A 16889-nucleotide genomic window follows, 5' to 3' on the forward strand; every position below is an offset into this window, starting at 1 on the left:
TCCGAAAGGTAATAGAGATATTTTATTTAAATCGATAAAAAATCAGAAATATTATTTACTTACGGGATTATGAACTTGTCTCACTGGAGACACAATAGACTGTAATTCTGTCCACTCTGCTGGAGATGCTAGGGTTGCGCGTCAACTGAAACGACTGAATGGTCACATTTGGGTGTAGTTTCGGTGATATTGAGAGGAAACGCATATTTTTTAATAATTCCTGGATGTATGGATTATGTATGGGATAGAATAGGTAGAGACAGAATTGAGAATATTATTAGTTAGTATCGGTTCGGGGAAAGACTTCTGGACCACGGCGCGGCGGGCTTGTACTATTTAGATTTTTTTTAGAAAAAATAACGTACCTACGCGTTGTTTGCCGTTACACCGCGATCATTTTTTAAGTTTTGAAACCTTTTGTACCGAGCTACTTTACGTTACATGTAACGTCTAAGCACGTAAGCAATATTTTTAACTCCTGTTTTTTTTAATAAAATTAAGGGGCAAACGAGCAAGCGGGTCACCTCACGGAAAGCAAGTACCGTCGCCATGGATACTTGCACAGAAGAGTTGCCGGTGTGTTGGCAGCCTTTTAAAAAAGGATACGCTATCTTTTCGAAGGCTATACTTTTTATTATCCTGTCATTGTACGGTAGTGTATAAATTATCGGTATCGATTAAAACAGGTGCGAGCGAGGACGGCGGACAGGTCGGTATCTGCCATCTTACATCTAGTAGACGCGAATTTGTAACCGGTCGCCATTATAATTGCCGATATGATGAAAGCCGAGATATTAATCTTAAAATCAATTCGCTAACGGCGACTCGATGTTGTATTTTATTTTATTGTTTTTTTACCATGTTCGTACGTATAAATAATAATAATAATATAATATCTATTAGACGCTTCACAGTTCACACCACGTCAGTCTGGCCCCATGCTAAGTACCTGAAGGAATAGTGTAATATGTTACGGCCTAAGGGTACCAGACAACCAAAATATAATTATACTTTTCTATTATACGTATAAATTTAAGATTTTTATTATATCATACATATATTTAATACACATCCAAAACCCAGGAACATTGAAAACTTTGTTTCGTCGGCGGGAAAGGAAAAAAAGGATCAAAATGTATTCCAATATTGCTAGAGTCAAAATTTTCTTTTCTCACTTTTAGCCATCAGTTTCTGGTAGACCTATAATATTTTTCTATTGAATTAAGACTGTGTACCAAAAATCATTGCCACTATTTATTTTAAAACAATGATATCGAAAACAAGATGGCGGGCGATATTCCGCGAACGGCGAAACTCGAGTTAGCTTTCGAATGTCGAACGGCCGCGCAAGTTTTTGTGCCCGCGGCCAATTCTACTTTCTACCACCATAAGAGAAAAAATGCATGCTATGGTATTTTACTTTGTTGTTTAATGCGATCTAGTATTACAGTTGCCTTAATAAACAGACGAACATAATATACCATACTACATTTGTGAAATCGGCAAAATAGAATAGAATTTTGTGGGAGAGCCATGCTTCGGCACGAATGGGCCGGCTCGACCGGAGAAATACCACGTTCTCACAGAAAACCGGCGTGAAACAGCGCTAGCGCTGTGTTTCGCCGAGTGAGTGAGTTTACTGGAGGCCCAATCCCCTACCCTATTCCCTTCCCTACCCTCCCCTATTCCCTTCCCATCCCTACCCTCCCTATTACCCTATTCCCTCTAAAAAAGGCAGGCAACGCACCTGCAGCTCTTCTGATGCTGCGAGTGTCTATGGGCGACGGAAGTTGCTTTCCATCAGGTAACCCGTTTGCTCGTTTGCCCCCTTATTTCATTAAAAAAAAGAAAAAAAAGAATGCGAAACCAAAATTTGCAGCTATTCGACAAATCACATTAATAAAAAAATTTACCAAAGTATGTCCACTGCCACATCTTCCGTTTTCTAAGCTGACTGAAAATAATTTGGGTCTGACTTAAGCCAAAAATTAATGCATAGGTATTATTAATTTTATCTTATTTAATCACAAATTCAGTGGCGGATTTACAAATTTGCCGCCTGTAGGCTAAAAAATTTTTGCCGCCCCTATACAGGGTGTAACAAAAACAAGTGATAATACTTTAGGGTGTGTACGTGTTCCTTGTAGAGAGTTCACTGTGAAAGTAGCAGCGCTGAAAGACCAAAAATTTTTTTCACTTTTGTATGGGCAAGGGCCCGAGCGTCACGAGTTTCCCAATACAAAAGTGAAAAAAATTTTTGGTCTTTCAGCGCTGCTACTTTCACAGTGAACTCTCTACAGGGAACACGTACACACCCTAAATTATTATCACTTGTTTTTGTTACACCCTGTATATAACTGACCTTTGAAATTCAACACGTTAGCTTAGTTCACAATCATAATATATCCATCGAAAAACATTTTTTGAAAATTTTTGCTGAGACGACCACACAGGGTTTTGTTGGTTTTTTTTGGTTTTGTACACTGTGCGGTAGCGAAACGGCGAAGCCATACATATTTACTGGTAATGTAGAATTTGTTTAAGTTAGGGTCAGTAGAGTTAGGCCGTGTAGATTCAGAAGCTTAGCTCTACATGAGATCTCATATCTTTTTCACAGGGTAAACCGTAAAAATTATCTGGCTGTCTCGGCAATATGTTACAAGAAATGTTTTGGTGGGATTTTTTATTTTTGTAAGATAAAAAATGGGGCTAAATTTGCCGCCCCTCTACATCTGCCACCCTAGGCTCCAGCCTACTTAGCCTATTGGTAAATCCGCCACTGCACAAATCTGTAGTGTCGTGGTTTGTTCATTTTATGAATACTATGGTCTATGACGAAGTGTGGATTTCCCATGTCTGCACTATATTATCGTACTAATTATAACGTACGTAGTCTTGAATTAGTACAGTGTCGGATTAACTGCCAAAATGTTCCACAGCATTTGGTTGCAAAAGGCTCCAAAGTCCAGACGCCCAGACCTAATGCTTTTGAGATCACCGTAAACAATATAAATTGAGCTGTTGTCTGTGTTTGAAAGTATTTTGCAAGCATTTTGTTTGTCCATCTTCGTTTCGTTTTTAGGGTTCCGTACCCAAAGGGTAAAAACGGGACCCTATTGCTAAGACTTCGGTGTCTGTCCGTCTGTCCGTCGGTCTCCAGGCTGTAACTCAAGAACCGCTGTAGCTAGACTTCTGATTTTTTTACAGAATTGTATAATATCTGTTGCCGCTATAACAACAAATACTAAAAACAAAATAAAATTAATATTAAGGGGGGCTCTCATAAAACAAACGTGATTTTTTGGCCTTTTTTGCTCTATATCAATAATGACAACAGGTAGGTACTTGAATTTTTCTCAAAGTCTTTAATTATATGTGTACTTTAATATACTTAATAAAAAAAATAAAAAATAAGGGGTGCTTCCATACAAAAAACACAATTTTTGGCCTAATTTTGCTCTATAATGGTACGGAACCCTACGTGCGCGAGTCGAACTCGCACTTGGCCGATTATTTGTTGTAGCCAAAACTGTTTTGCTTTATGACTAGTTTTGCTTTCGTGCTATAGGCACCTCGCTGGCTTAATCCGCCACTGGTTGTACGCGGAAGATGTCTGTTGGAATACAAAGCCACTTTCTATGATATTCACACGAGCTTCATTCAGTTCGAATGCAGTTTATTATCCAGTTAGCGACTCAAAGGGCATTCGTTAGGGATTCAGGGCGTTATAATAGGGCTGTGAGATAGAAGTCCGTTATGTTCTATGTCTAGATGAATGGAAACATCTTTAGATACGGTATAAGATTCTGTATGTCTGTACCAAATTAGGTATCAAGTTATATGACAATCGGCCCAGAAGGTTTAGCCTGACCACAGTTGAAATGCGAAATAATAAAAACGGTGACAGTTTGACGGAATGACGGTACGGACATCTATATTCATCGTCATCATCATAACTACCATATTACACTATGCGTCGTCGATTATGAGCCTATTATGTGTTATTGGTACTTTTCATAGTCTTTTAGATCGAGACTCGAGTTTGTCAAGCGATAATTTAAAAAAATCTAATTATAAACCTGAAGAGTATGTTTGCTTGAACGCGCTAACCTCAGGAACTTATAGGTCCGATTTAAAAACTTATTTCAGTGTTAGATAGCTTATTTATCGAGTTAGGCTATATTATATGCATTTTAGCGTGATAATTCACGCTAAGACTAATACGACCAAATAAACTCAGGAAAATATGGAGAAAAAGGGGGAAATACATATTAGAAAGGGTTTATCTCACGAACTACTGGAGCAATTTTCCACGTGAAGAGAGTAGGGACATAAGCTATTTTTTATGGGAAAATGTACGGTTTCCGTAAAATTCCTAATTTACGCGGGCGAAGCCGCGCGTGACATCTAGTTTCGCAATAATTAAGTAAACAGAAAAAACTTCAATAGTGAAATTGTCGATTGAGTCGTCAGTCGTCACGGTCGCGGTATGCACAATCCATGCGATTTGCGATTTGCTGGAAAGCGTAGCGGCCATGTGTCAAATGTGAGAGTAGTGTCACAAACCGGAGATTACAGACCGAATGGTCACATTTTGCAATTCCTCTCAAATCAATTCAGAAAATGAATTGTGAAAACTGTCAAACTGACAAGAAATTTGCAAGCAAAGTGACCACTTTCCGATTTTTTAAAAATGAATCATATTATGATTCACAATATGATTTTCCAGAGCGACCATTACCTAAAAATATGACACTAGCCAGCAATCGTTTATTAAATTTCGGAAATATTCTGACACAATTCTTTCATGAAATAAACTTGCCACTTCGGTTAAAAAAAAAAGAAGACACTAAAGTTTTTTTTATTTTTATTACTTCTTTTTTTTATAACTACTTACTTGTGTCATGTGAACCAAATGTCCGTTGTAATGTGGTGTAATGTGTATGTGTTGAATAAATGTTTATTATTATTATTAAGGTTTTCCCAATTTTGCCTAAGTTAATGCCTTCTCTTTCATTAAAACTAAGAATATCTACTACTATTTAGACTTTAGAGACGCCAAAATTATATATCCAACCAACTAAAAAGTTTTACTAAAGCAAGCCTCTTTGGCCTAATCAATAGACATTATCTGCCAAAGAAATAATTTAAACTTCTAAAACCGCGACCAAAACCACCATAACAATTAACAGCCTCACAGAATGGACAAACGTGTGCGTGCAACGGTAACGTAATCGCCGTAGAATCGATCTGTGAAACGTGTACGGTCACGCCAGTTACGGGGTCATCTTACGTGGTATAGTCAGAGATGAGACATAGAACTTTATAGAAATACGAGCTTTTGCCCGCGGCTTCGCTCGCGTTATGAAGTATTATTATATACAAACTTTCATCCCCTATTTGAACCCTTTGGGGTTGGAATTTATCAAAATCCTTTCTTAGCGGATGCCTACGTCATAACATCTACCTGCATGCCAAAGTTCAGCCCGATCCGTCCAGTGGTTTGGGCTGTGCGTTGATAGATCACTTTGTCAATCAGTCAGTCACCTTTGAGTTTTATATATATAGATAGTGTGATAATATTGAGTCTTGTGCTTAGTCCCATTGCTTTGACTGTAGGCTCTTTGTAGCCTGAATTCTACGTGATAATAATATATAAATGAGGCAAAGAACTTCACAGAAGTGTTTGTAATAAGAAATTTGGAGTTTTATGGCACGTGGACCGTGGTACAGTCAGAACAAATTAACGCCTCCGTGGTCCAGTGGTTTAGAGCGCGGCTCTTGACTCGGAGGTCGTGGGTTCGATTCCCACATCGGAAACATGTTATTTCCAAATTTGGTTACGACAATGCAGGCTGATCACCTTGATTGTCTGACAAGTAAGATGATCCATGCGTCGGATGGGCATGTAAAAAGTCGGTCCTGCGCCTGATCTCTCGCCAGTCGTGTCGGTCTTCCGTCCCACTGGGTTATTAGTGATCGAAGGGGTTATGAGAGTAAAGGAATAGAGAGTGCTCTTGTGTACTGCGTATATGCGTATATTATTATACTATACTGCGTATATTATTTATTTATTAATTTAAATACGTACATTATTAGAGCTTCTCACCAAACTTACTAAAAATAAAAATGAAATGTCTGAGCGTCTAAGTTTAATATGTCATAATAAAATGTTCTCACTTTGATGCTGAAAACAGTATTTTGTACACTTTATTTTTATTCAACAGTAAAAAGTATAATTTAGTAAAAAACAGTATAATTCCAGCAACCCTAGATACCGCTGTCGATCCTGGCGACGCAGGAGATACAGTGGTGGGAATGTATGGTGGGCCAAAGCCCGTTAAAAGAAAATAATAAATCAATTGTGAAGGTTTCTTTATACGCAATAAAATATGTTTGTCTGCATCATCATAGCTTAGGAGCTATGATGGTTCAATTTGGTTTAGAAGCAGTTTTATTAGCTATATCAAAATAATTAACATCACGCGCAAAATTTTACGATCCCGCTTACTCAAAGATATTATCCATATCAAAGTATACTTCAAACCTTTCAGCTAATCGGTACAGCGATTAAAACGAAATCCAGTTACAGACACGTTGTTTATAATATTAGTATAGATTGGCAGTAAGATCATCCCAGGAGAACATCTAGTAAGGACGGGTATGACAAGTATAGTGATAGAAAAACTTGATGCTTCCCACAACTGTTCTTAGAACATGCGCTTGTACGTACTAGGTACTAACTAGGTAGCCTGGAACTGGACTTCAGAATACATTAGCTGGATTAATCCTATATTAGCTACAGATTATGTTGATAGAAGCTGCATAAATCTAAGATATTTGGCTCTACACTGAAATAACGTAACAGGATATAACATTATCTCAACTAAAAATATAAATGCGAATAATTAATGTGTGTTTGTATGCCACCTTTTTATGCTTAAACCAATTTATATTCGCATTTTAGTATAGAGCTACTTATTGAACCCCAGAAATGCATTATCTTTTTTACAAAAAATACACAATTCTCATTGGATAAACGACGTTACGGACTGCATAATATAATATAAGTACTTATGTCTTCAATTCTGTCTTAACAGTTTTTCAACGAAAACCTTAATAATTTACCCCTTTACATTTAAATTAGGGGTAGTGTTTGTATATTTGATACGCTGAGTGTACGATATAAAGCGTATAATTATTTAGGGGATTTAAATTTAAGTCTAGACACACATCGTCCGAGGAAATACCTAAAATGTTTTAGGAAGTAATGATAGTTTTCTTCAAAGTTGCTCGTACTTAATAGATCGCTTCTCAGCCTCCAAAAGTACTCACGTATGTTGGTTTATAATTCTTCAAAACATTAATATAACGGATTTTATTATGGTATGGTGATAAAATAACTCTAAATCTTTGTATCCCGATATATTTTGATTCCGTTGTTTAATTTCGCCGGAAAAGCTATACCAACTGCAGATGTAGGATACACACAATTTTAATGACATATTTCGCCATAATTTCAAAACTAAACGTCCAATTTGAATCATTCAAAGACCATAATTTCAAAACTAAACGTCCAATTTGAATCATTCAAAGACCAAATGCTATCTACATAAACTGTACTTAATGATGAAAAAATTTATTTTCATAAGCATTAATAGCAGAAGTAAAATAAACGCGTTTAAATGTAGTCCAAAAAAATTCAAGATTTTTAAATAAAAAAATGGTTATTGTGCCTCACTCGACATAGATAAGTATAGTGTGTTGCGGACTTTTTTGTAGATATTTATAAGATCTACAATTACTTAGAACATTTACGGTTCTATCTTTTATAGTTTCGGCAGCGTACGCAAAATAAGTAACTTTTCTGGTTGATTTTACACCTGGCGTCCGAAAAACCCAAATATTTCACGAAACCCAATTTTTTCCAAAATAAAATCTACCTATGTTCAGCAGAAATAATGTAGAATTCATTGGCTTTTGCTTGGAGTAGTTTAAGTAAAGCCAAAATCCTCGAACTTGTATCTATAAGGATTCAAAAGTTCTGTTGGGTACCTTTGGAACCAGGGTAAATCCTGGTGCAAAATCTTACTTTTTGGTAGTATATGCCTGAAACACTTCAGAAAAATCGAAATCACTATATGTTTTCATGTAAATTTTGAGGAGTTCCCTCGATTACTCATGGATCCCATTATCAGGTTTATGAACATGGTACCAAATTCAAGTCAAACCCTATACAACACAAAAAGAATTTTGTAAATCGGACCACAAACGGCTGAGTAACCGTTGAACATACATAAAAAAAGACATACAGCTGAACATATTACCTCCTCCTTTTTGGAAGTCGGTCAAAAAACCCTGGTACCCCTTAAATTGGCCTCAGTGTCACATCCGTTCTTTAAAATGAGAAAACACAGCATCTCCTGGCAGCATCGCTGACTTAGAAACTTTGCAATACTTAAGTAATAAGGATACCAACATATAAGCAGGATAAGCATTTAAGCTGTTTAAGCTTAAATGCTTATCCTGCAATAAAAATACAACACCTGTTTGCCAAGTTCTGCCCCTGTGGAGCGACTCTTCTGATTTGGGGGCATGATCATGAGGCCTCATCGAAGAAAAATGAGTGATAAACTGTTTGAAGAACTAGTTTTACTTAAGAGGATACCACAGCAGCTAGAGAAATGAAAAAAAAGTACGTGTAATATCTATAGCTGTCTCCCTTACCTCAAGCCTATACCGCAGAACGCGATAGAGACAACTGCAGAAAATCCAGAAAATCAACGATTCGTTGTCCCCTGATTCCTTCTCCAAAACTTAACCGATTTAAGTACTTTTTTCATTAAAGATTAAAAAAAGGCTTGAGCTGTGTTCCTATGTTTTGCTTTTTTTGTATAATCTATCCAAATCTGTTTTCTGGACGTTTGAACACAGTGGAAAATCTGGCCATTTTTTTGGGTTTTTGAACGTTCATATCTTATTTAATAATTAAATTATAAAAAAAAGGAAAACATAGGGACATTGTATTAGTGGCCGTAGATATTCAGGAAAAAAATTATAACTCTACTAGCATTATCCAGGGAGGAAACAGGGGACAGCGTTTGTATGGGAAAAATGGCGGTGTGGAATCCTCTTAAGTCTCAATTAAAATCTTAAAAGTATTATATTATGTTGTGTAACGTTTGCGCAATCAACGCGATTTACATGTAAAAAAATAAACATTCATTAATGAAAATGTTTTTTTTTACAACAGTATTTTTATCTTAAGAAGTATTTAGAAGATACCTATTTTGTATTTGGTATTTCAGATACTATTCTAGAAAGTATTTTGTATCTGATATCTGAAATACTTAATTTAAAAGTATCTTGCATTTTGTATTTCAGATACATTGCACAGGGTATTTTGTACATCTCTGCCCATCAAAATCTACATCTAATTATACTAAACAGAAGCATAATATGAAGGCATTTCTTAACACGGCTGTCCCAGGGTGATGGATGGTGTAACCGACTGACAAATGAGGGTTCGACAGTGTAATGAGACTGACATGACACCAACATGACACCCGTTATTAAGTATTGAGTTATTAGCGGTTGATATCGCTATAAAGTAACTGTTTAGTAATCAGTATACCCTAGATGTGTCAGTAAAATGTGGAAATAGGAATATTTTTATGTCGTAGTTTGCTATGAAATATAGTTGACAAGTTTCTAGTAAAAAACTTTAAGATTTTTATGCATGTGGAATAAAAATATAATTTTATTTTTATTTCGACTACAAGGTACCAAAGACTTCGATTTAAACTTTAAATAGAAGTCTTTGCAAGCTACAAGGGTACGTCATACAAGGTACCATCTGGAAGAAATTGATTCATAGGCCAGACCTACGTCATTTGGTCGGATTATGTCAATTCAATGTGATCTGTCGGCTGGGTTTGAGAAAACGCGACCAATTTACGTAGGTCCGCCATCTGCCTATGAATCAACTTCTCTGATAGTACACTATGGATGTTTTTGATCGTTTTTCACGAGGACGTGGATGCCAAGCAATGGTCACTTTAAACGACTCCAGCAATACTTACAATACTTGGATTATAAAGAGTGCGAAGCAGGTGTTTCTGCCACACCAAAGCAACACCGCGCGGTTACAACACTTTACGTTCCATAAGAATTGACGTTTGTAAAACGTACTTACAAACGTCAATTCCATGAACGTCTCACCTTTACAATATTGCAGCGTTTTGACCACGCGCCAAGAGCCTCGTAGACCTGTATCAATAAAAGTCATAATAACAAATCAAATACATGATTTAAACACAATTTAAACTTGTCAAGCGACAACTAATCTTCGATCGTTTTGAAACGAGTATCGGTCACATTAAAGATTTATTTATGTACACGATGAATCTTGTAACAGCTAGGCCATGTGCTGTGGTGCGGTGCGGTGTCTCAGCGGTGATATTCCGTCGGAAATACATGTTCTATAATAACAGTTTCCACATGGTGCATTGTGTCGTCAAATGCAGACATACAGATAGACGATGTGGCAAAGTAAATTACACTTTATTTTGTGACACCATAAATTTGAGGCCTGAGCAAGCGAGATGTCACTATCAGTAACACTGCGTGGTAAAAAGATACGCGTGATACATGACAGCAGAACTCTTTTGTCCAGTCGGCACTTACGAGTATCGGCACGTAGACAATTTAATCTCATAGAATTCATGTTCAATCATGCTTGTGTAAGTGTATACGTACACATATTTTTACACACAGATGTAAACCAATTTCGGTTTCGTTTGACATTGCTCGAGATTGTTGCATCGTATATTAACTTTATGAGTGACACTGCCTTGTATTATTTTGATGTACCATCAAAGAAATTGAGGCAAACATAGGCAGGTTGACAGACCAACGTCCAACGGTCGAATTATGTAAATTCAATGAACATGATCTGTTAGCTGGGTTGGACAAAACGCAACCAATTTACGTAGGTCCTCCATTTGTCTATGAATCAACTTCTCTGATAGTACATCACCGCAACGGACCAAAGTATATACACATAATATTTCACAATATTAAAGAACACAACAACGTTCAACCGCCTGATTTCGCGCGGTATTTAAACAACTAACGTCTAGTAAACTTGGACGTAACAAAATAATTTATAGAAACACCACATGCTTCCATGCCCATACAAAAACCTAACGGTCCGTTATAAAAGCCCTCCCTACCGCCTACCATCCGCAGGTACCAAGCATACGGTAACTTTGCTTACGAAACGTTTTTTATAGAAACACTTTCAGGTTACGCCTCGTCCTCGAATCTACCATCTGTAAGCAAAACGATTCGTTTTGTGTATATTGGAACCGGGCAATAATGAACGTCAGTGATACGATTTAGAATTTAAAAATAATAGGTATGCTCGTCATTTGCTGCACGACGTCAATAAAAATTAGATATTGAAAAAGCGCTCTTACGTCCGTAGGGCAGAAGGTGTTTTCGGAAATCGCTCTACGATGCGTTTTTCCATTCCGACGACGCAACGCATCGATGCTCTGTGGCGTCGCTGTGTGTATGACAGTCACTGGATCAAGTCGATCTTGATCTAATACTGTCACATTTGAATCCGAGGAAAGTCGGTGCAGTCGGTATGAGCTACATCCTGTATAGATACTGTCGTTATATGACACCGGAGAATGTCGCCCAATAAATAATTATGTTGTTATAACTTTATAGTAGTCAGTACCTTATGAAGTAGAAATAAATGAACAATTTCCAGGGACACTTTTTGAACATACTCGTAGAACCTGCGAATCAAGCGTAGAAAATATGAATTAATTTTTACCCTTTTCATCTTTCTATAATAATTTGGACATTAAAAATGTTCTAACGAGATTTTTTTATACTCATTTAATTTAGGGATTTCACAACACACCGTGACTATGTAAATCCTAGTAAATTAACTAAGAAGTAAAAACTATTTCCTACTTATAAAGGAATACAATAATTTTGCAAATTTTTAAACCTGGATCAGCCAATCGACTAGATAAAGTTCCGATAGTTATAAAAGTAGATTTTTTTTCTATTCGTCGATTCGTCGTATATTTTCATCCCCTCGTTTGGGAAGGGCGCAGATTGAGTTAGGGCGCATTAGGGCTCAAAATATCGATCTGGCTTCCCCCAAAAAGGGCCAGACTAATCCCTTAACCCAAAGCTAGGTTTTATTACAAAATATCAACCCTCGAAACATTTATCAATCCTTCGCCATTACAGATTAATATCAACAGTAAAAGTCACATTACAATAACAGATACATAATATTTGTTTGAACAATCGAACCCCTTAAATCTTACCCCTGCTGACTATTCAAGGGCACACGCCAAACTGGGTGCGATTATTAGTCAAACCCTCCAATTAAAATGGTAAAACCCTATTTTAATTATGAGCAATGATTATTCGTCAACTTAAATGCTTGATTTACCAAACAATTCATGTTTTTGATGTTTTAAAATATTAAAAATGGGTTTACATTTTTTAATTAGGCAATGGTGAAAAAATGGCATTATTATCACCATGATTACGAAGCTGGCTTGAGCACCATTGAAGTCGATTATGGGAAATCACAGACTTGCTTCAGCTAACTGAGGCACAGGGGTTTCCCCTGCGCGTCAAAGAAAAATCACAGTCTAATTTACTGTAGAAATACAAAAACAATTATTATAATTAAGAAGAAGAGTAAGCTGTAGCTTGTAAGACAGCCCAAATTATTATGGACTAGTTTATGCAGCCCGTAAATCCGTTGCGCCAAAATTCGTTTATGGCGCGGTAACCGTACAATTTTCCGGGATAAAAAGTATCAAATGTCTTGTATATTAAGTATGGATTGTCAAAATATAATATAAATACCAAGTCCAAGCTACAACGCTTTCATGCCATGGCCGGAGACAATCTTATTGATTTCGACGTAAAAACTCCTTAAAAACTCATTGTTTTATTCAGTAATGAAGCGGGAACTGCCCTTCATCCACCCAGCCCTTAAGCACGTACGGTCCCACAATGGGACTCGACGCCCTTTGTCTCTCAATTCCTCCAGTTAGTTTTTACAATCAGCTAATAGGAAGTGCTGAGTCAATTCATTCTTGACGCCCTGAAAAGGGTGGAAGATCCAATTTCACCAACGACTGTTAAAGTTAACGCTCAAATTAGTATCACGTTACCTCTTTCGTTTTTCTTATGAATGAAAGAGAAGACTTGACATTTTAACAAGCTGTTAGCACTAACAGACGTTGGTGAAATTGGGGCTTAGTATGGTTAATATAAATTACGATTTTGTTATTGCCAATTATAGATTTGCTCTTACTAATAAAAATATTTCCACTATTCTACGTCCGCCACTTTTGTCTGTGACAAACTTTTTAAATTGTGACTAAAGTGTCTTAAAAGCTATTTAAAATCTTCACGAGGCAGGTTAAAAAAGGTTTTTTTTTTTTATGAAATAAAGGGGCAAACGAGCAAACGGGTCACCTGATGGAAAGCAACTTCCATCGCCCATGGACACTCGCAGCATCAGAAGAGCTGCAAGTGCGTTGCCGACCTTTTAAGAGGGAATAGAGTAATAGGGGAGGGTAGAGAAGGGAAGGGAAGGAAATAGTTGAGGGTAGGGAAGGGAACAGTTGAGGGTTGGGAAGGGAATAGGGTAGGGGTTAGGGGATTGGGCCTCCGGTAAACTCACTCACTCGGCAAAACACAACGCAAGCGCTGTTTCACGCCGGTTTTCTGTGAGAACGTGGTATTTATCCGGTCGAGCCGGCCCATTCGTGCCGAAACATGGCTCTCCCACGTATAAAAAGAGTGTGGTGCGTTATAGGCTATCCCCCTTACTTATAAACGTTGTATAAGCTTTGAATAGTTATACAGTGTTTTGTTCCTGTCACACAAGTGACATTTTTAATTGGATTGAAGAAGACAAAACACTGTATAACAATTCAAAGCTTATACAGCGTTTATTAGTAAGGGGGTATAGCTATAGACCACACAGTTTATTTATTTATGAGAGTTGAATGTGGAGTTGAATAACATAATGTAATAGCCCTACATTTTACAGTGAGTTGTAAAATCTCGCCACAAGCATGCGCTAATTAGTGTTAAAGTTAATTTAACTGACCGGTTAAATTGTTATGTGCAAATAATAGTTACTGCTAACTTAGCGTCTTATTTTACAACTCCTTTACGTCTTACTAATATTATTAAGCTGAAGAATTGATTTGTATGTTTGAACGCGTCAATCTCAAGAACTGCTGGTCCGAATTTGAAACATCTTTTGGCGATTGATATTTCATTTATCTTTTAAAGACTATATTTCATCTCGTTGCGATCGATAGGAGTGACGAATCAATAAATATTGTGGAACGGGAAAAATTATGTTTGTGTTATAATATAATTTATGTGTGGCTATAAGACTGATAATTAATCCATACTAATAATTATAAATGCGAAAGTGTGTCTGTCTGTCTGTCTGTTACCTCTTCACACCCTAACTGCAGGACGGATCTTGCTAAATTTGAGATACTTTGAGTTCCGGGAAAGAACATAGAATAGTTTTTATCCCGGAAAAATGTACGGTTCCCGCGCGATAAAGGAATTTTGGCGCACCGGAGTTGCGGGCGTCGTCTAGAAATAAATCTTATATATAAAATTCTCGTGTCACAATGTTGGACCGCGTACTCCTCCGAAACGGCTTTACTGATTTTAACCAAAATTTATATGCATATTCAGTGGGCCGGAGAATCGGCTACTGGGTACTTTTTATATTGATAAGTGCATTTGTTGAATAAATAATAGTAAATTATTACAACTCGAGACTGACGGCGACTGCATTGTTTGTGCGACGAGATAGCGATGGACGTTGCCATGGCGACGTGTTTTTTTATTCACTTCAATTAAATAATACGGGCGAAATACTTTATAACATTGAACTTAAAAACAAAAACTTTTTATAAACCATCAGCATCGAGCGTCGAGACTCAAGACGCGTCAAGGTATCAAGTTACAAGTTGATGAAACCCCGGGTAATGACGCGTGCTGATCAGTGGCCAACCTTCCGAATGTGATACAGCCATCATCATCATCATCACACACCACATCAGATAAAGCGTGTGCCTTGTGCTAATTGTAGGTACCATCAGAGGAACTGATTCGTAGGCAAAAGACTGACCATCGTTATTTGGTCGGGTTATGTCAAGCCCAGTTGACATATCATAACCTAAATTAACTTGACATAAGCTGACTTGACATAAGTATTGCCTGCCTATTTCTCCAAATGACTATCAGAGAAGTTGATTCCTAGGCAGATGGCAGACCTAAGTAATTTGGTCGCGCTAAGTCAAATTCATTTGACCGAACACATCTACAGCTCGATAAGGCTTTAAATGCTGCTTTAAAACGCTGCTGGTAAAAGAGAACTGTCAAACACATGTCAAAAATGACGTTTTTGTATGATAGAGACGTTCAGTTCCTTTCCTCGCCACGTTCATGTAAAGCCTTTGATATTTAAAGCCGACCAAACGACGTAGGTCTGTAAACTGCCTAGGAATCAATTTCCTCGGGTACGGTGGAAGAATCGGCAGAGGCAGGCAAAAGTTCGTAACGCTAATCACAATTTTACGCAAGATTTAGCTGGGCTATAAGTATAACGATCGCTATAATATTATATTGTAATTGTATTGTAAGTTATTGTATAGTTATATTATAGTATTTAATTATGGATTTTATCTTGGTCAGTTCCTTGAAATGAAGATTTCAATCAGTTTTTTTTTAAAATACTTAGCTGCCGATGATTAACACATAATTTCCAGACAATAAGATCGACTATTATGTAGAATATTATGTAGACTGATAAAGTAACAATAAAAATATAAATTTCATCGGACTCAAAGTATTCCCGTACCAAATTCCATCAAAGTTGGTCCATGGATATAAATGTGAACAGGTGACAGGCACAAATTCAGATTCAATATAATATAAGTATGTATCTTCATAACCTTAAGCTAATAAGAAACATGAAATAAAACATTTTTCATTTCATTAAGCTCATAAAAGCCCTCAAAAGCTCGAAACAGCCTCGATAATTACGCCGTAAACTGCGTCGAACTTACGACGCATTGTCACACATACATACGTACACGGCATTTTTTCAACTGCCCAAAAAGAGCTTTCGCCTTATCCTCCCTCTCTTTCTTCCGCAGGTGCGAGAACGGGACAGCAATAGCCGCAAGATGCCAGTGTACAAGTGAGCGTCGTCACGCGCGGTCGTGTCGGATTTTTGTGCGAAAAAATATTTTGTGCAAGTGTAAGTGTAAAGTGTTTGCGTGTGAGTGTGAAGTGTAACTGGATTTTTGTTATGGAGATTGGATACACAGGTAAGCTGACAATACATTAACTTGACAATTGACTCAGCAAGTCGCGAACCTGCCTGGTCATTTGCAGTTAACAATAAGACGTGTGTGTACAGAATTCAAAAGTTTAAAATAAATATAGGAATGTTGAAATGTGTTTTACAATTTAATTGCAGAATAAACGGCAAGTATAAAAATTGCAACTATTGATAAAAGTGTAAAAACTTTTCAGGAAAACCTTTGAGAGTTGTTAGGGAAATTGTTAAGAAAGTTTCAAGAAAACTAACTTCCAACTCCATTAGTTTTAGCATTAAAACAATTAACAATATATTCATTGTAACCAGAAAAACTATATAATTTTGATATGAGCCTCTATATAATAGTGAGAGCATGACATATAATATCTGACATACTAAATATATTATTTCATTAGGCGCTTCTCGAAAACAAAGCGACATTCTATGCCAATATACACATAGCTATGATGTTAGA

General features: G+C 36.9%; 2 protein-coding genes across 2 annotated transcripts in view; both read left to right on the forward strand.

Moving 5' to 3' along the window:
• Positions 1-15357, forward strand: part of LOC121735647 (nucleolar pre-ribosomal-associated protein 1) — a 36889-nt gene extending 21532 nt beyond the window's left edge. The window contains exons 4-6 of the mRNA XM_042126545.1: positions 3019-3029; positions 3338-3343; positions 15326-15357. The gene's annotated coding sequence lies outside the window, so the exon portion shown is untranslated. The remainder of the gene's footprint in view (positions 1-3018; positions 3030-3337; positions 3344-15325) is intronic.
• Positions 1-16889, forward strand: part of LOC121735648 — a 103884-nt gene that overhangs the window by 13643 nt on the left and 73352 nt on the right. Inside the window, exon 2 of the mRNA XM_042126546.1 lies at positions 16248-16421. The gene's annotated coding sequence lies outside the window, so the exon portion shown is untranslated. The remainder of the gene's footprint in view (positions 1-16247; positions 16422-16889) is intronic.

This window comes from Aricia agestis, chromosome 17 (assembly GCF_905147365.1).
Source record: "Aricia agestis chromosome 17, ilAriAges1.1, whole genome shotgun sequence".
Lineage (NCBI taxonomy): Eukaryota > Metazoa > Arthropoda > Insecta > Lepidoptera > Lycaenidae > Aricia > Aricia agestis.